This window comes from Furipterus horrens, unplaced genomic scaffold, assembly GCF_987537825.1.
Source record: "Furipterus horrens unplaced genomic scaffold, mFurHor1.1.pri manual_scaffold_10, whole genome shotgun sequence".
Taxonomy (NCBI): Eukaryota; Metazoa; Chordata; class Mammalia; order Chiroptera; family Furipteridae; genus Furipterus; species Furipterus horrens.
In genome coordinates this window covers 81,547,553-81,567,494 of record NW_028327180.1, presented here as the reverse complement: position 1 = coordinate 81,567,494, position 19,942 = coordinate 81,547,553, and the positions used below count along the sequence as shown (strand labels likewise).

Here is a 19,942-nt window from a genome sequence, read left to right as displayed (position 1 = left end):
TGGCGAAGGAAATACACATACAAGTTCAGGAAGCACGGAGAGTCCCAAACAAGCTAGACCCAAAGAGGACCACACCAAGACACATCATCATTAAAATGCCAAAAGTTCAAGATAAAGAGAGGCTCTTAAAAGCAGCAAGAGAAAAGCAGAGTTACCTACAAAGGGGTGCCTATAAGACTATCTGATTTCTCGAAAAAAACTTTTCAGGCAAGAAGGGACTGGCAAGAAGTATTCAATGTGACAAAAAGCAAGAACTTCCAACCAAGATTATTCTATCCAGCAAAGAAAGCTATTATTTAGAATGGAAGGGCAGATAAAGTGCTTCCCAGACAAGGTAAAGCTAAAAGAGTTCATCATCACCAAGCCATTATTATATGAAATGTTAGAAGGACTCATTTAAGAAAAAGATCAAAACTATGAACATGAAAACGACAACAAACTCACAACTATCAACAACTGAATCTAAAAAATAAAAACAAAATCCAACTAAGCAAACCAGAATAGGAGCAGAATCATAGGTATGGGGATCATGTGGAAGGTTATCAGCTAGGAGGGGGGAGGGGAGGAAATGGGGATATGGGGCAGAGATTAAGAACCATAATTGTCAGGTACAAAATAGAGAGGGGGAAGTTAAGAATAATATAGGAAAGGGTGAAGCCAAAGAACATATATGCATGACCCATGGACATGAACTAAGGGGGTGGGATTACTGGAGGAAAGGAGGGGAGCAGCGGGAAAAAAATTGGGACTACTGTAGCAATATAATCAATTAAATATACTTTTTTTAAAAAAGATATTCTCTGTTCTTCACCCACTAAGAAATTTTGAAGGGTTTGCTCATCCAAAAAAAAATAAATGCCCAGGAGCATTAGTGGTATAATCCCCAAGGGGTCAGATGTATAATTTACATTTTATGTTATTGTCATTATTATCATTATTATTAGGAAAAGGAGGAGGCAGAGTCTAGGAGGAAAAGGAACTTTAGAAAAATCCCTAGCACAGGATGGGTCCAACTGTAGAAGGCAGTGTGGCTGAGTGGAGAGACGTTTGAGCGTCCGAGGAAGCGTGGCTTTGTGGACTTGCATGGAAAAGAGAGGGGCCGGAATGGCAAATTGTTGCTTTTTGCCTTTTAAAGCATTACTGTTTTAAACTGCATGGACAAAAGCAGACAAGAGAACTCATCTGTTAATGAAGTGGTGTCAATCTTAAATTGGAATCCTGCTCTTTGGATAATTTTGTTGTGTGGGTTTCCGAAGTTTAAAAACATTGATCTTGTCTGATGATCTCATTTGGGGGGCTATAAAATGAATTTTAGAAGGAGGACTATCAAATTTCCAGTTATTTGCCAGATAAATGTTTTACTTTAAAAAAGTTGTTTTTTTGTTTGTTTGTTTTGGGGGGTTTTTTTTGCTTAATTTTCCCCTTAAGCTCTTGGTACTTTCTTTGTTTTTGAAAACTAATTGGCTGGTTCATTTCAAAGGCGCCTCTTTGACTTTGTGTTCTTAATCTGCAGTTTATTATATTTACTGGTGCCAACGTGAGAGTGTGTCTACATCAACTTTGTACCGTCTGTTTTCTGTCCTCAAGGTGCTTTATGGCCCAGGCTGCCTTCTGGATCAGGAAGATATGGGAAGCTATAAAACAGACAAAGCCAGGCTTTGTTATCACGTGAGTGAGCAGAAGGACCCTGGCCCCGAGTGTTGCCACCTTGTGCCCCCGTCACATGCTCCTCTGTTTTCTCTACTCCTCTTTCCGGGCCCATCCCTGGAGAGAGGATGGAAGAAGCCAGAGTAAAACCTGGCTGTCTGCGGGCTAGCTGCCCATACGTGAAGGTGAGCTGCTGTGTACCCATGGGCACATTTGTTTAGAGCGTGTGACACTCACGCTCTTCTTTAGCAGGCTTGTCTCTGGCCACATCTGTCGCTGTGAGCCCTGAAAGTGTGGCCCTCAGCATGGCCGAGAGGACAGCCCGGTTTGTCTCTGGAGCCACGTCGCTCCATCTCCCATTGCTCTGATCCCATTGGTCGCATCATTTTCTTCGGTCTTCCTCACACAGCTGTTGCGGGTGGTACTCCCACATGGCTCTGTTATCGATGCCCAGGTCTCCTGTCAATTAAAAACTAGTTTTAAAACATTTGGAAGGATATTTATTGCTTTTTTTTTCCTGATTAACAAGTAAGACATACTCAATGAAGAATATTTGAGAAATACTGAAAGGTGTAAGTAAAAAAAGTAAAAAAAAAAAAAGTATGATCTATGACTGTGTCACCCAGAAACAGCCACTGCTAATGTTTTGTAAAATTTTTAATCCTATACCACAGCTCTTTCTACTCTAGAGATGCTCTTAAATGTGTTGTTAGGCATTCTGCTTTTTTTCTCCTAATAGTATTTTTCCATAGCACCTAATGGCCTGTGGCGCCATGTTTGGAAATGTTTGTGAGTGACTGAGTATACACATGTACACGGTGCTTTCTAGTGATTTTTTCCATAATTTAAAACCTCCCTTAGACAGACAACTGTACAAGATTCCCGGATAACATGGAGCTCCCACAAATCATAGATTTTGATGTTTTACTGCTTACTCTGAGGCTTCTCTAGGCCTAATTGAATTGTCTTCACAATTTATTTTTTCATCAAAGTTTAAAAAATAATAATGCAGTGTTTATAGGAAAAGTGACAGTCATCTGCCTATCTTCTTACTCCCCAAGAATCAGTTGTCCCCAGAGAAGAGAATTTTTTTTTAGTTCACCTATTGAGACTGTTTAATTTACAAATTACAAAAAAAATCATCTATATTGGTTAGGAATAGGTTTGTGGGACATTATGAAAAATATAAATTAATAGTAGCTGAAACATTTACCATCTATTTTCGCAGGTAAAAGAAACCCAAAGATACTCAGTTCATCTTTGCCATGGAAGCTCCATGTTCATCAGGGACCTAGGCTCTGCTAATTTCCTGACCCCCTGTGGCTTTCGTTTTCATGGTTTCCAAATGCCTGCTGCTGGAATGCCCCTATCCACACAGCAGGAAGGAGTAAGGAGCAAGAGAAATGCGGCATGCTCTAGTCATAGTAAGAACCTTGAAGGTGTCTTTCTGGAAGTTTGTTCCTATAGCACATCTGTTTAAATTTCATTGACCAGAGCTCAGCTATGTGCTGAGAGGCTGGGAATGTAGTCACCCATTTGGGATCAGTTGAGCCACTGGATAAAATTGGGGTTTTACTACGCATAGAAGTAGGTGAAGAATATTGGGTAGGCGACCAGAAAATATATTGCTTTACATAACTGAATAGCTCAATGGTACTCCATGGCTTCAGGTACAGTTTGATCCAGCTGATGACAACATCATCCAGACTTTTGTTCCATTTTTTTTCTGGCTTCTCCTCATGCATTGATTTTACCTCCAGACTGGGTCTCCCTAGGAGGGCAGACATGGCTGTAGCATTTCATAATATGGTATCCTTACCCCACACTGTCCAGAGAAGGAGGGAGACATTCTTTCTGAGTCCTCTCATAGTACAGCAAAACTATTTTCTTTTCACACCCCTAGCAAAATCTCTTTGTGCATCACTGCCTCAAACTGGGCCACTTGCTTATGCCTGTATTAATCATTATGACCAGGTAGATAGAATGTGTTAATTGGGTTAAGCCAATCAAGGTCATCCCTAGGACTAGCAATGGGCCAAGCTTTCTTAAAACATAGATTGGCTGGATGGGGACGATGTGACAACCCTACATGAAGATGGGTGTAGACAACCCTACATGAAGATGGGTGTAGGCATATAGAGAAACCAGCGTTCACTACATCTCTTCTGGAAATACCCTTCCTCTCCCTTTCTTTCCCTTCCTTCCTTCCTTTCTTCCTTCTTTCCTTCCTTCCTTCCTTCCTTCCTTCCTTCCTTCCTTCCTTCCTTCCTTCCTTCTTTCCTTCCTTCCCTCCTTCCTTATCCTCACCAGAGGATATGTTTATTAATTTTACAGGGAGAGGAAATGAGAGTGAGAGAGAAATATCATTGTGAGAGAGAAACATTGATTGGTTGCTTCCTGTACATGCCCCTCAACAGGGTATTGAACCTGCAACCTAGTTATGTGCCCTGACCAGAATTGAACCCACAACCTTTTGGTCTATGAGACAACGCTCCAGTTAACTGAACCACCCGGCTGGGGCCCCTTTCCTCTTTCTACATAACATGCTTATGTTGCTATTTCTTAAAATCTGTTGTTTATTGAGCTCCCAATATCACTTTCTCAGTTTCTTCTGTGGTCACTTCTGCAGCTTTAAATAGTACAATTCAACCATCATTACTCATTCCATTAACCACAGGGATGGGCATCTCTTGGCTCCTGTGTTGTATCATGAGGACATTAAAATCCTTTCATCTATTCATCATACCTTTCCACTTTTATTTCTCAAGCTTTTCCAGTTGTATTTTTGTTTATATAATGTTGACATGGAGAACTATGCATTCTGACTATTCTCATTAAGTCTTCCTAAATATCAGTAAGTTGATTCCACACATCTAAATCGGAAAACAACATTTAAATCATTATGACTGTAAAAATATTGTCCCCAAAGTCCCAAATAGTGTACTAGGTTACATTTCCTTTCCAGGTGAAGAAAGAAACAAGTTTGCTGCTCAAGTTCAAATCCTTCTGTTTCTAAACACCATCAAACACCTTTACCATTTCTGTAAGTTTTCTAAGATCTTATTTAAATTAATTCACCTCTTTCCCCTGTAAAGCGCTCTCTTTCACGATCATCCAGGCCATATTAGACCAAGTACTCACACACTCAGCAGCGTGGATATCTTACTGCCAAGAGGTAGGTCTGGAGCTCAGAAAAGAATTCTGAGCTGGAGTGCAAAATTTAAGACTTGTTAGCATAGTGATGATAACTAAAGCAAGTCCTGTGGATGAAATATTATGAGCAGTGGGGGAAAAAAAAAAAAAGGAAGGGCTTTGACATTTAAGCATTAGCCTGAGAAGGAGCTGGCAAAAGAGACTGAGCTTTTCCAATCTCAGCATCAGAGAGTCAGTGAGTTGGGGGAGCAGCAGAGGTGATGCTGAAGCTTGTACCTGGAACAGAAGTTCTCTCTTTAGTATTCCTGACAGTTGGTGCCCAGACTGTACATTGGTACCCACAGTGCTAGACGGCTCCAAACGAGATGGTCTTACTGAACTATAATATCCTGGCCCCTGTTCTGCTTTCACATCAGAAATCCAGCCTGAGTTTATTGATTCCCTCTGCACATTAGCTCTCAAAATAGTATAAGATAGTTAAGTGCCCAATAAAAGAAGGTCATTGGCCATTCATGTTATTTATATATTGTTGTCGTTGTTGTTATGATTTTTATTTCATGACTGATCAAAACAAAGATTTTAAAGTCAGTTCTAATCTTGGCTCTGCTCCTTTCTAATCATGCCATGTTACCTGAATATCAGTTCCTTAACCTTCTTCGGCACAGTGACTAGCAAATAGTATGTGCTCAATAAATGTTTGTTATGTGATAATAAAATACTGACAACAAAATAATAACTGCGATGAGCTCCATTTGCCACCTAGGCTTATTTTACTAACTTCACAATGTGTTGAAATTATCCATGTCCAATCCCATCTCCTCTAGTTGGCTCTGAGGGCTTTGAAAGGAGCACGGGGTTGCCACATAGAAAACCAGTGAAAAGTTTGAGACAGATGTCTGCCAGCTCTCTGGTGATCCAGATTGCCCTTCTTTAAACCCGAAATAGTAGTTCAAATCATCCACTAACCATCCTAGGGTAAGTGGCCCTTATTACCTTCTGGGGACCCCAAAGGGATCCCACAATGCTCCTGTGATCCAAACACGTCAACCATCCTTACCTTGTCCCTCTCTGGTCTGACCACCTCCCTTGCCACGAGTGCTGCTTGGTGACAGGTTACCACTACTGCTACCCATCATGAGATCACGGGTGTCTGCACCAAGGAATCTGGCTCTGAAAGACCTGCCCTCTTCAGTGCAAACACATGACCTCCTCCTTGCCTGCTTCATTAGCTGGGCCCTGAGCACAGAGCCTTGACTTGTGCCCAGCCTCTCACAGATCCTTTCTGAACATTCCTGTTGGTTTTCGTGTCTAACCCTTTCTCTCTACATCTCAAACCAGTCCAAGAAATCTGGAGGGTCAGAGGCCATTCCATATCTGCCCACTTTTGTTTTCTTCCCTCCTGCAGCTCTCGCTCTCATTAGAGCGTCATCACCTAGTTACAGGCCAAAAGCTCCCAGGTTTGTGAATGGGACAAACAAATACAGGGCAGCAGAGGATAGGCAGCGTGCAGGAGGAAGAGACTTATTTATATTAGCCGAAGCCAGTCAAAACTGTCCCATTAAATAGAATATTTATAATTCACCCCCTTGTCCATATTAAAATTCAGTTTTGCCATATCCTGAAAGCAGTAGCAGTTACACACCTCTATAGATTTGTCAGAGCTCCCGGCACTGCACCCCAAAGTCCAATGAACTTTTCAACATATCAAGTTAAAAATAAGCAAAATGTCCGTTGTGCCAGCTGCATCTGGCGGGTCCCACTCCTGGTGCCTATCTCATTGACCGAGTTGCTCTTGGAAGGCTTTATTTTTTCCAGTTTTCCTTCCTGATAGGCTAAATATCCATTGACTTTATTTTTATTGCTAGTAAAACATGAATTAGTTAACAGCCTTTTCAAACGCAAACTGATTAAACCCAACAACATCAGAAAGACTAGAGGACAAAGAACAGCTCAGCACAAGAAAAGGGCCAGGAGCCTCTTATCTGGACGCAGGTAGCTCTGCTCGGCTGCCCTTTATCTTCCCCTCCTCCCTGCTGCTTCTGGTGGTCTGCTGTTCGGTCTTCACGTGGCAGGTCCATGAAGACTTTGCCACACAGCAAGTTACCGAGAACACCCTATCTTGCACCTATGGTTTCCTACTCTCTTGCTCAATCACATTAATTCCCATTGGAATAGACTCACTTCTCTGCACTTCCTTCCTAGTTCCAGACAGCCTGAGCTTCTCCCCTCTGGCTCCTCATCCACTTGTCAGGAGCAGACATGATGTCACTGCATCGAGACCACCTCCCGTACATGAGTCTATTTCTCCTGAAGCCACATCCTCTCACAGAAGTGAGTGATCATCCTTTCATCCACAGGGATATGGGGTCCGATGGTTACTAAGCACCTCTGACTCCCTGGAAAGCACAGAAGCTCTGTAGGCAAATCCAGTTGTCCAGGTCATAGTTCCATCCATTCAACTCTCTCCAAAGCAGAGACCACTAAGCCAGACTCTTTAAGAAGTGCAGGCTCTTACCTCTAGGAGCTTAGGTTTCACAAGAGAGTCAGAGAGTAAGCAAGTAAAAAATATATATATGCATAATTGAATTACTTACAAAGGGCTGCCAGGGACATAAACAGAGTGCTAGGACAGAAAATAATGGGATAGGGAATAAGTGGGCAAGAGGAGACTTCTCTGTAAAAAAGATATTTAGGTTGAGCCAGAAGAGAAGCATCTCAGGTCTATAAAACAGCAAGTGCAGAAGGCCTGAGGCCAGAAATAGCTGTGCGGGACTAGAAACCCATAGCCCAGCTGAGGCAGGAGAGGAAGCAGAGTCCCAGACAAGGGTTTGGTGGAGAGGAGATAATCGCACACCCCAGGACGCGGACAGAGTAAGAATAAACATGGTCCTCTCTGAGGATTTGACTCTTATGAACAACAAATTGCGAAGGCTTCTCCATTCACAACTTCATTCACAGGAGGTTTTGTTAGAAACTATTTCCTGAAATATCAATAGGAAGATTGTTTATAAGGTAAACTGAGGACTTCTGTGAACGATCCAAGCACCCATGGATGCCACGGCATCTTGGTCTAGGACTTTATTTATTCCCTGGAGTTTATTAAAATGAAGCCACTCACCCTGTTTAAATTTTCAGCAGCTCTTAAGTGGATGGAAGGTATGCAAGCTTTAAGTTTACAAGTTCAAGAGAGGCATTGATTTATTTTAGCAATTTGGATTTGGAATTTAATTTCCATCTTCTTTGTTCCTTCCTCTTTATTCTCTGCCTTCTGTCTTCTCTCCTCTCTCTCTCTCTCTCTCTCTCTCTCTCTCTCTCTCTCTCTCTCTCACACACACACACACACACAGTCCATTCTGTAGCTAAGACACCCAAAGTAAAATAAGCTTAAAACGAGCTCTGAGACTTTGAAAGTAACCACGGAGAGTGGTGCCAATAAGGTGCTTCAGCAGTTCAGCCGTGAGCTCGTCACAAGACATTTGTACTAGTCAAGCTGGGTGTGAACAGCCAGAAGGAAAAAATTCTATTTGTTTTTGCAGTCTAGAAGAAATTAGCAATAGAAAACCTTAACATGTTTCAAGTTTATAAATGAACTAATGGAATCAAAGACTTCTTCCTGTCCTCTGAGTGGTGTTTCTGGCCTGCTAGGGCTGAAGATTCAGTTCACTGCTGAGCTGCTGGTACTTGGAGGGTCTTGCCCTGAGCACCTTCCCTCCTCCTTCAGGGCCTGAGGAAGACACCACATAGACCTGTTTCCTGGGTCCCCTAAGTCTCTCTCTCCCATCACCTGCCACCTGGGCTGGCCAGAGAAGGGCAACTCCTAACAACCTCTGCCTTGTGTAACCACTTCTACAACAACTTGGTGACTCAGTCTCTCCAGACTGTTCCAAGCCAGGAAGCCAGCACAGCCTAGCACATTGCAGGGGCTCATAGTGGCAATTCATTATTTTCAGGCTGCCTGCTTCCATTTGAACTTCCTAACAAATCCCAAATTTACAGGGGAAATAATGTCTCCCCCCTTGGTGGAGGAACCAGATCCTTTCCCTCCTCACTCTGATTCAGAACAGGGGAAGGAAGAAACGAAAAGCTAACCTTGGCCAGTCTGGTGTGTTCTCCAGAGACTTTGAACTTGGGTGACTGACCCAAGGAGGAAGTACTGGTGGAGGCTATTCACTGTGTCACTGTTTCTCTGTGAATTATCTGCTGCACTCTTTTTTTTTTTTTTTTAATTCTCTGAAGTTCTGGTTTCAGCTTCTCCAAGCCTGGCTTCTAGAATCCCAGTTATTTTGTGAGCCCTTAAATAGGTCCAATATTTTTTCTTTTGCTTATTAGCTAGGGTCCTGTTCTGTTGCTTGCTGTCAGAGGCCCTGATTGAGATGGCACATTAACTATTCCTAGAATGAATAAATTAATGGCATGAAGACAGGCTTAGATAGTATTTCAAGCCTTTTGTGACCTTTTCCCTCCTCTGTCATAATCAGAGAACAAAACCTCACCTGTAGATGCGTTTTCTTGGAACTTGGAAAAGCATCTAAGTTTTCTATAGCTCTCCTTTTGGAGGCAAAGCTTTTTTTTTTTTTTTTTAATAATTGAACTTAACTTTTAAAATAATGCTTACTGTATGGTAGTTAGAAAATACAGATAAATATAAAAAGAATATAAAAATATTTGTAAATGTCTTTATAAGAAATAGCAGTTGACGAAATCATGTTTAATATCTGAATGGTATTTTGTGGTAGGGATAATACATTTAGCTAACGCCTATTGTTAGATGTTTGGGCTATTTCCAATTATTCACTCTTATAAAAGATTCTGCAGTGAGCATTCTCTTAGGTAAATCTTCAGGCACATAGGTTCATTACCTTTAGGATACATTTTAAGAAATAGAATTGACGGGCCAAAGAGTCTCCATGTTTATAATAATTTATTTACAAAAGTATCCCTTTTAAAATAAAACCTACTTAAAAAAGAATAGCCCTTTTTATTGTGGGACTCTTCTTCAGCCAAAGCAAATCAAAAGCAAGCATAAAAAAGCCTATGTTTCAAGGTGTACATTAAAGCAGCCCTATTTAAAACCACATCGTATTAACTTAGGTGCTTCAATTAACCAGCTACATTAAATAGAGACTAATGATGCCAGAAGATTTTGCTGATGGCCCTGTGTGCTCAACACAACTGGGCATTGCTCTTGTTCTCCTCGTCTATCCATTCACAAAACAGTTATTGAGTCCCTGCTGTGTGCCTGGCATGGTTCCAGGGACTGGGACATAGAAAGAGAGGTAAGGTGTGGTCTCCACCTTGGAGGCTCCACCACCCTGGGCCACGCAGACACATAAATAGCTCACAAGCACCGAGTGTGGTGGCAACTGCTACAGGAGAGAGATGAGCGCAGCATAGTGGGAGCAGAAAGCCAGGAGCAGTTTCTGCCTGTGCATTGAGAGTCTTCTCCTCTCTTTCGTTCCCTTTTCTACGTTAAAAAGCACCATCTAAAATGGGATACACCCTGAGGAATTACAAAGTTCTGGGAAATCAAAGAAGGGAGTGATCAGGAGCAACTCCATGGAATCCTTGAGAACTGAGGAGAGGGGGGACTGACAACATCTGGGGGACATTCTGGAGAGAACTCTGTGAGTACAGACAAGAGAAGAAAAGAAAGCATGCCGAGAACAGATTGCTTGAAACTGCAAGGTCTGGATATAGCAAGATGGCTAAATATAGGGGCTAACTTGGGTTGCTCTTAATAACAAGATAAGACACTCGTGTGTACGTCCATGAGGAGAAGAAAAGCATTGTATTAGCTATACTGCTTCTGCAACAGATCACTTAGTGGCTTAAAACAACATAAAAATTTATTATCATACAGCTGTCTACAGCAGAAGTCTGACATGAGTCTCCTTGTATGTTAAATGTCTGCAGGGCTGCCTTCCTTTCTGTTTCCTTGACTTCCCCAGCTTCTAGAGGCGGTCTGCCTTCCTTGGCTCAGGATGCTTTCTTCCATCTTCAAGGCCAGCGACAACTGTTCGATTCCATCTCACATCAAATAACTCTGTTGCCTCCTCGTCGACTTTTAAGGATGCATTTAAGAGCTCACCTGTAGCATCCAGGATAATGTCTCACTTTTAAGGTCCTCCACTGAATTACACTTGCAAAGTCCCTTTGCCACGTGAGGGAACATATTTGCAGGTTTTTGGCATTAGGACGTGGTTATCTCTGGGGAGGTGTTTTCTGTCGTCATGGCACTTGTGTTTTGGAGTAAGTGTGATACCACTGGGGATCTGCCTGAGGAAGAACATGCTGACATCAGGAAGGAGGAAGGACTGGAAGGCAGAGACCACTTAGAAGATCTTTTTGGTGTTTCCAGAAGAGATATGCTTCAGTTCTGGGGGAAGAGGAAGGAAAGGACAGATGTCAGTGGTAGAGCTGGGACAGACTCCCCAGGAACTGGCAAGCAGTTGAATGGAGCGTGGGGAGAAGGGAAACAGAGGTAGAGCTGTCAAAGGTGATTGTCAGGACAATGGTGTCATGTTGTCAGATGCATGTGGAATAGGGAAGTGACATAATGATCATTTCAAGTTTAGATCTTAATATCTTAGTTGATAAATAACCTAAAGTTTCCACTTTTAAATTTTGAATGGAGGATATAAGAATAAAGATTCAGGACATATACACTCAAGGGAGAGAAGTGACGGGGGGAATCAGAATGGCCAAGTGACTGTGATGCTGAGACAGAGACAAAGTACAAAGATGGTAAAGAAGAGGTGACAGGACGGAGACAGGCTGTGATGGGAAGAAACAGAAAGATGAGAGAGAAAGTGTACAAGTAAGGTGGGGAAGAAATATAGACCAGGAGGAAGACAGGCCCCGAAAAAGAAGTGGGAAATGAGAGGCAGGAATATCGATGGAGAAAGAAGCTGAGAAAGGGACTGGCTCAGATTTCTGGTGTGAGTAGGTTGGCTAGTTTAAATTTCCAGTTCACTGGTGTGGCTCAGTGGATTGTGCACCAGCCTGTGAACCAAAGGATCACCAGTTCAATTCCCAGTCATGGCACATGCCTTGCGTGCAGGCCAAGTTCCCAGCTGGGTGCACACTAGAGGCGATCACACATTGATGATTCTTTCCCTCTCTTTCTTCCTCCTGTTCCCTCTCTCTAAAAATAAAAAAATAAAATCTTTTTTAAAAAGTTTCCAGTTCACTTGGATTGTACTCACAATTGCAAGTTAATAATTTTTCAAATTGTCTTGGAAGCCTTAGTTGCTTTTGAAGGTTAATTGCTGTCAAGGCTTCGCTATGTTGTCAGGCTTCCTCGCAGCCTCAGTGGTCCTTAAGGGGGTGGGTTGTCCGCCTAGATGGCCTTTGGGATCCCTCACTTGTCTCACCAAAGGAGGCTCTTCTTTCCCCTTCCCTCCCCAACATGCCTTAACTCTTGACCTGTTTTGTCCCTGCAGTTTGGGGACCTCATCGGATGTGTTGAGGAAAAAATGTTTTGCATTCTGCCACGGTTCCTCACAGATATTACATACACTGGGTGACCCACGGGCAGGGGCTTCGGTAAGTCGCAACACCACCACCAGTCCACGGTCCCCATTTCACAGATCTAATCACTTGCTTAAGGCCACAAGTGGACAGAACTGGGAGAAACGTCACTCCAGACTGGGGAAGCAGAGAGTGAACCAACAAATATCGGCAGGATCACTTATGAAGACTTCAGTATGAAACGTTGCCTCTGGAAAACTTGAGAGCCTTGTAGCTAAGGGACAACAGAGCTCACTCTGCACCCTGCTCCCAAACTAACCCTGCCCTGGCAGTCAGAGGCATGAGGAAGTAAGCTACACAGGGGTAGGGTTTGCCCTGGCGCGGGCACCGCAAGCGCTTTCATATTTATCTTCCAATAGAGGAAATGGGCACTCAGAGAGGTTCACCAAGTTGCCCAAGGTCACCCAGGAGCCGGCAGTGAGCCCAGGACAGCGCTTGCTCCAGGAAGGAGCCGACTGGCCAGCCCCAAGGGTGAGGTCTTTCCCGCCTGCGTCTGCGCCCACTCCCCTCTGCGCCGGCCGCCCGGGCCGCGCCCCCGCCGTCTGCCGCACCCGGTGGGGGCGGCAGCGGGGGACCGCTCTGGCTAGGGGGCTGTTGAGTCGGCGGGGCCGGCTCGGCCGGCCAGGGAGGAGGACTATGCACGGCGCGCCCAGGTGAGCCGGGGCAGGGGGTCTTGCAGCCCGCAGCCTGGGGCCCGCGCCTGGAGCCCGGGCGGCCTCCCTGTGCGGGGGCTGGAGCCGGCACCCGAGGGGGCGGCGGGGAGGGCGCAGGCAGCAGCTGGGAGCGCGGCGGCGGCGGCGGCGGTGGCAGAAGCTCGGCTCCGCGGCTAGGGGCGGCCGCTCCAGTCTGCCAGGGCGCCGAGCTCCTTCGCCTGAGGCAGCGGGTAGGTGCGGCGGGTGCACGGGGGGCAGGAGCCCTGGAACCCACGTGTGCCGGTGGGGTCGCGGTGGGGGCGGGGTGGCACGACCCCAGGAGGGGTTTGGAGGGGTCTGGACTCCAGAGCCAGGGCTTTGCCGCAGGGATGGGCTACGCCGCGGCTCAGGTTGTAAGTGGGCTCCTGTCCGTGCAGGGCACTTCTCCAGCGTGGGACCACCGTAGGGTTGGGGCTAGTGCCCTGCACTTGTGTACGTAAGTACTTGTGGAACTGCTTGTGTGTTCACTGACTGGCAGGTTGTGTGTGTAAGGGTGTGTGTGTGTGAATGGGAGAAGAGAGGGAGGGAGAGACGTAGAGAGAGAGAGACACGGGCTGTGCATCCATAATGTGTGTGTAACCAGATACGTGTGGGCTGTGTGGATGGTCCTGGGTGTGGGATGAGAGCGTGTACTCTGTCTAACCTTGCGAGTGTGTATGTGACCAGATACGCCTGTCCTGAGTGTCTAACTGGCTGTGAGGGCACGCTGTGCTGCAGGAAGCGCTCACCGTCACCGCCAATACTAGAGTCCTGCCCTGCGGTTGTCCGTTGTCTTTCACAGAATCCTAGCCCCAATTTAGGATGCATTTCCCCTCCGCTTGCTACCTAGTGTGTGGCACCGAGCTGTTGACTGCCTTTGGAAGTGGTGGCTGGCAGAGGTGGGGAAGTCATGGGCACTGGCTGTTCTTCCTATAGAGTTCAATGCTAAGAAAAAAATGATGGCTTGCTTTTCTGTTTAGTCCATTAAAATGTACAAAAAATGTTTCCTAGGGTACAGATTTGACAAAAACCAAAGGTGGCTTTTGATGGAAGGACACTGAGACATGTGTGCCCTCTTTGTCTTTATGACTTTTCAGGTCATAAAGCTGTGGATGACCGTGGGGGGTGGTAGATGGTGTGCGCCTGGTCCTCTGGGTGGGACTTCAGCATCAGTGATGAGGGAGCGGTTGCTGCGTGCTGCCAGGGAGCACAGGTGTTGAAGGAAAAGGACACGCGTGATGGATGTGGTGCCCTAGACTAAAGGAAAAAGCCAGGACAGGCCGCGAGACTCATGGAGTTCTGAGAAGAAGCAGCTCTTCCCTAGGAATTGATGCGTGCGGGGGAGAAATTAGTAGAAAGCAAAGGATTTGCAGTATTCTCAAGTCATCTTTGAATCTTCTCTTTATTTTCCCCATGTACCCTTACCCTAAATTAATTCTCTCTTGTGTTTGCATCCCCCCCCATGGGAAACATCTTTGTTATAGTTATTATTATACAGCTGAGCAGGCCATCATTCACCTGCAGCACATCAGAGCGAGCAGGCGGTCCTGGAGGTCCCAGCACCTAGGGGACCGTGGACCTTTTGGTGTCTTTGAGTTGTCTGGATTTTACTCCTGAAGCTGATTTTTATAGGGGCCGCAGCTGCCTCATAAGCAACAAATTAAATATGTTTTCTTCCACTTGAGTTCAACTAGACCTCCCTGACACTGTTCATCTCCTCTTCTTCTTCCCCAAAGAACAGCACCTGAAACCCAGCCTACATGACCGGCCACCCCAAACCTCCTCCTGATTTTTCCATCTGTTATCAAACCACCAGCATCCTCCACGTCACCTCACTGGTCACCTTTTTATTTCTCATCTTCCTTCATCAGTAGTGATGACCACAGATTAATAGATAGGTTTTATTCTTTTGTCCTGAGTATCTCTTGAATTTTTCTTTTTAATTTCCACTGCCACCACCTTATCAGGTGACACCCATATTCAGGGATTTCTGGATATAGCTTCGGTAGTATCATTGTCTGGTTCATAAGTTAATAAATATTTGGAAAGAATCTGGACCTTTTGATGGTTGTAGCACTATGTGACCTAGATCAAGTCTCCTGGCCTTTCTAAATCGCAGTTTCTTCCTCTGTGGAATATGCTAAAAGATTTCAACTAAAACCCAGTTGCTAGATCATTTCTAAGGATCCTTCCAGCTTTAGAATGCTCTAATTGTCATGGATAGTCTTTGTTTTAGCAGGAAACATCTCTCTAAGGCCTTAGGGTTACCTTCTAATATCTAACCATCTTTTCAAAAATTCAGTTTGTCTTTAGGGTAAGAAAATAGGCAAAAGAGAAAAGGGTGAAAGCAGCCCATTGACTTAAGTGTGTGGTTCAAGCTTTAGAGCTGAAGGAATCTTACATGTCACACGTTCTCACTTCCCATCGAGTGCAGAATCTTCCATGCCATTGCCTTTTTGAAAATTGAAAGAAAATTGTGTCAGGTCTTATCACCCAATGTTATAATTCAAGGTTTCTCAAACCTCTGTATTTTTGACATTTTGAGCTAGATAATTTGGGGGCTGAGGGACTGTCCTGTGCCTCATAGGATATTTAGCAGCATCTCTGGCACCCATTCAATATCAGTAGCAAGCACCAGTTGTGACAACAAAAAATGTCTCCAAGCATTATGAAATGTCCCCTTGGAGGACAAAGCTCCCCCACCTTCTCAACTGTTAAAAACCACTGCTGTAATTCAAATACAGGTCTTGTGGCCTTGTCCAGAAATACCTTACAACAAAGTATTGTAATAAACAGATGAATTGCTGTATTGCTCGTGGCTTTTCCCCCGTCTTCCAACTTGGCCACCCTCACTCATGCACCTGTATGCCTCCTGGTTTCCACCACTTTGTTGCTATGCCTGGAAATGCTCAAGATGCTGCCGACAGCTGAAAAGCATTTTAGAGACATTATAATAATAATCCTAATAGCTCACATTAATCTAGCCCTTGATATGTGCCAGGTGTGGTTCTAAATGGTTTCCATGGGTGATCTCATTTAATCTTCATTAAGAATCCTATGAGAGAGATGCTTCGATTCTCCCCATTTTAGAGATGAGGTACCCCAGTCTTACAGAGGTGGAATCATGTGCTCATGGTCTCTCAGCTGGGATGTGGTAGAGCTGGGCTTGGTTGGGGTGTCGTCTGACTCCAGAGTCCATATTCTGAACTGCCTTCCACGAATGGGATCTTGGTGTGATAGGGTGGAAATGATCTCAGACATCATCTCGTGCAATTGTAGAACCATGTCTGCATCTAGAAAGGCTAGAGACTGTGAGGTTGGCAGTTGTATTCAGTTGAAATAATGTGGCTTCTCCTTTTGTTGTCTTGTCCTCTCAGTTACCCAGGTTATTCAGAAATAGCTCCCGGGCATCTGTAGGGTGAGAGCTGACGTGGCAGGGTTGGGTGAGTGAGAGGAGCGGGGCTCAGGGAAAGGGAAGGATGGCGACAAGGAGCAAACAATGAATGAGACGCTTCTTTTTCCATCAAGTCCTCACCAACATCTAAACTTTAGCTCTCTCTTCTATCACTGAACTTGAAGTTGCCATATTTTTATCCACTCCCTCCTTCAGTATTCTTCTTGGTTTGTCCTTTCATTCTTTCATTATGCATGCTGTTTTTATACTATACAGGCAGGAGGAAGTGGTACACCTTTGGACAGAGTGAACTCTAAGTGAAGTGTACTTGTATGGATAAAGAAAGAAAGAAAGACTATCTTACTCATAACTGTTAAGCTTGAAAAATCCAAGGCATGCCCTATGAAGGTTGACTATTGCCTCTAAGACCCTATATCAACTAATCCACAGGTCCAGTGGCTGCCAGTGAGTAAATAGTAGAGCCTTGGTTTTGCAAGTCTCAGAGTTTGGTCAAGACAGTGGTTCTCAAACTTTGGTGAGCATCAGAATCATCTGTAGGACCTGTTAAAATACACACTGCTGGTCTCACTTCCAGAGCTTCTGATTCCGTGCTGCTGGGTTAAGATCTGAAAATTTGTATTTCTAACAGGTTCCTAGGTGATGCTGATGGTGCTGGTCCAAGGACCAGAATTCAAGAACCACATGGCTAAGACCGAAATCAATAAAGCTCATAACCTAACCACCTGAGATTATTTTTAAATAAAAAGAGAGCTTGTTTTTAAGATAATCAAGCATTGGGGTTTATGAGAAGTAATGGACAGAGCAAGACTGAAAGAACAATAAATGCTAAGGACTAGTTGACATCTCTTGATAAGCATCTAAGCTTTGCTTCTCATTTTGAATTACAGAATGCTTTTTCTTCTTTGGATTAATTCTGATCTTAGATATTTCCATGCTCTCTACCTCTTCCCACCCCCGCATTCTCAATTTGAAAGATAAAATTTCTCATGACTCACAGGATAATCCAAATAAGAAGTCCTTTAATAGCTTGTCTATTGCCAGATAAATTCTGACCAGCCCCCCTACCTGTCTGTCCAGCTTTTGTTTCCTGTGAGGTTGCTTTATATATCTTTCTCTTTCAAATCAATATTAGCACCATGAAGAAAGCCAGTAGAAACTCATGCCAGATACTTTTGTGTAACTGATTGCATTTTTTAAATTTTAATCAGCAAAAATTTCTTGTCCTATGTCCTATGTGTTTTGATAAATGTATAGTGGCATGTACCATCATTACAGTATCATACAGAATAGTTTCACTGCCCTAAAAAGCCTCTGTTTTCTATCTATTTATCGGTCCCTGTTTTCTAACCCCTGGAAATCACTGGTTTTTCTTTTTGTTGTTGTTGTTTTTTACTGTCTCCATGGTTTTGCCTTTCCCAGATGTCATGTAATTGGTATCATACAGTTAATAGCCTTTTCAGACTGGATTTCTTCCAATTAGTAATATACATTTAAGCTTCCTTAAAGTCTCTTCATGGCTTAATAGCCCATTTATTTTAGTGTGGAATAAGATTCTGTTGTCTGAATGTACTATAGTTTATCCATTCACCTACTGAAGGACACCTCAATTGCTTCCAGGTTTTGGCAACCCATCCTCCTGACCTACATCATCAAAACTGCCTGACATCTGACTGATAACTCTCCTGGACCAATCCTAGGGCTAACAATGCAGAACTTATTGTTCTGAAGACTGTACTTTTTACTCTAAGAGCTCTTAACTTTTCTTCTTTAAACACTTTTGGGTTTTGTCTAATTGTGTTTCTGGTTTGCACACCTTAAGACCCTTGAATAAATCTATCATGGATTTCTAGCCAAAGCCTCCAGACTGCTTTTGAGTTCATTCAACAGCTGCTATAGACATCCATGTAGAGGTTTTTGTATGGACATTAGTTTCAGTTTGTTTGAGTAAATACCAAGGAGCACATTTGCTGTATCCTATGGCAAGAGTATGTTTAGTTTTGCCATAAACTGCCAAACTGTCTTCCAGAGTGGCTGCAAAGTTTTATATTTTCACCAGCAATGAATGAGAGTTTCTGTTGCTCTACTTTCTCCACAGCATTTGGCGTTATCAGTATTCTGGGTTTCGCCATTCTAATAGGCTTGTAGTGGTATCTCATCATTATTTTAATTTTCATCTCCCTAGTGACATATCATGTTATTGCCATATTTTTGTTTTCATTCAGAATGAAAATCCTTTCTTTAAAAAAATTTAATTGTGGTAAAATACACATCATGTAGAATTTAGTATTAACTATTTTTAAATGTAAAATTTAGTTGTGTTAAATACACTCACATCATGGCACAAGAAATTTCCAGAACATTTTCATCTTGCAAAACTAAAACTCTGTATCCACAAAACAGCAACTCCTAATTTCCCATTCTCCACAGCCCCTGGCAACCACCATTTTACTTTCTGTTTTTAGAAATTTGAATATTCTAGATAATTCATATGAATGGAGTCATACAGTATATTTTTTATGACTGGATTGTTTTAAAGAGAAGCAGAGTTTGTCACTCCAGAATATGCCTTTTGGGGATATTGATTATTTTAGCCTGATTATTATCATACTTAAACCAATTTATACATCCTTCATCCCTTCACCTTTTTATCCATCTCCCCAAGGCCCTCCCATCGAGCAACCATCAAAATGCTTTCTGCATTTATGAGTTTGTTTCTGTTCCACCTGTTCATCTAATTTTTTTTAGATTCAGTTTTGATAGATATGTATTTATTGCCATTTTATTGTTCATATTTTTAATCTTTCTTTCTTTTTCTTAAAGAAGATACTTTAACACATCATGTAATACTGGTTTGGTGATGATGAACTCCTTTAGCTTTTTCTTGTCTGGGAAGCTCTTTATCTGTCCTTCAATTCTACAATGAAGGAAAGCTTTGCTGGGTAGAGTAATCTGGGTTGTAGGTCCTTGCTTTTTATCACTTTGACTATTTCTTGCCGCTCCCTTCTGACCTACAAAGTTTCTATTGAGAAGTAGCTGACTGTCTTATGGAAGCTTCCTTAACTAACTGCTTTTTTCTTGCTGCTTTTAAGATTCTCTCTTTGTCTTTAACCTTTGGCTTTTTAATTATGATGTGTCTTTGGTTCATCTTGTTTGGGACTCTCTGCACTCTCTGGGATTGTCTGTTTCCTTAACCAGGTTAAGGAAGTTTTCTGTCATTATTTTTTTAAATAGGTTTTCAATTTCTTGCTTTCTCTCTTCTTCTTCTGACATCCCCATGCTGTGAATGTTGGTATGCTTGACATTGTCCCAGAAGCTCCTTACACTCTTATTTTTTTTTAATTATTTTTTCTGGTGAAGGCAAGCTATAGACCAATGCTGGCTGCCACTAGTGCTGGGCCTAGGACCCCTTAGCAAGAGGAATGGGGCACATTGAGGCCAGATGCCGCTTGTTTGAGAGATTTTAGCAAAGTCTTCTCCTTGATGGTCTTTTTTGTTTCTTTGTTTGCATGGCCACATGTCTTTCACC

At 43.3% G+C, this 19,942-nt stretch overlaps 1 protein-coding gene across 1 annotated transcript in view; it reads left to right on the top strand.

The window, feature by feature from the left end:
• The first annotated feature begins 12,671 nt into the window (after window positions 1-12,671).
• HTR4 (5-hydroxytryptamine receptor 4) overlaps window positions 12,672-19,942 on the top strand; it is a 137,863-nt gene continuing 130,592 nt past the window's right edge. The window contains exon 1 of the mRNA XM_090288361.1: window positions 12,672-12,801. The gene's annotated coding sequence lies outside the window, so the exon portion shown is untranslated. The remainder of the gene's footprint in view (window positions 12,802-19,942) is intronic.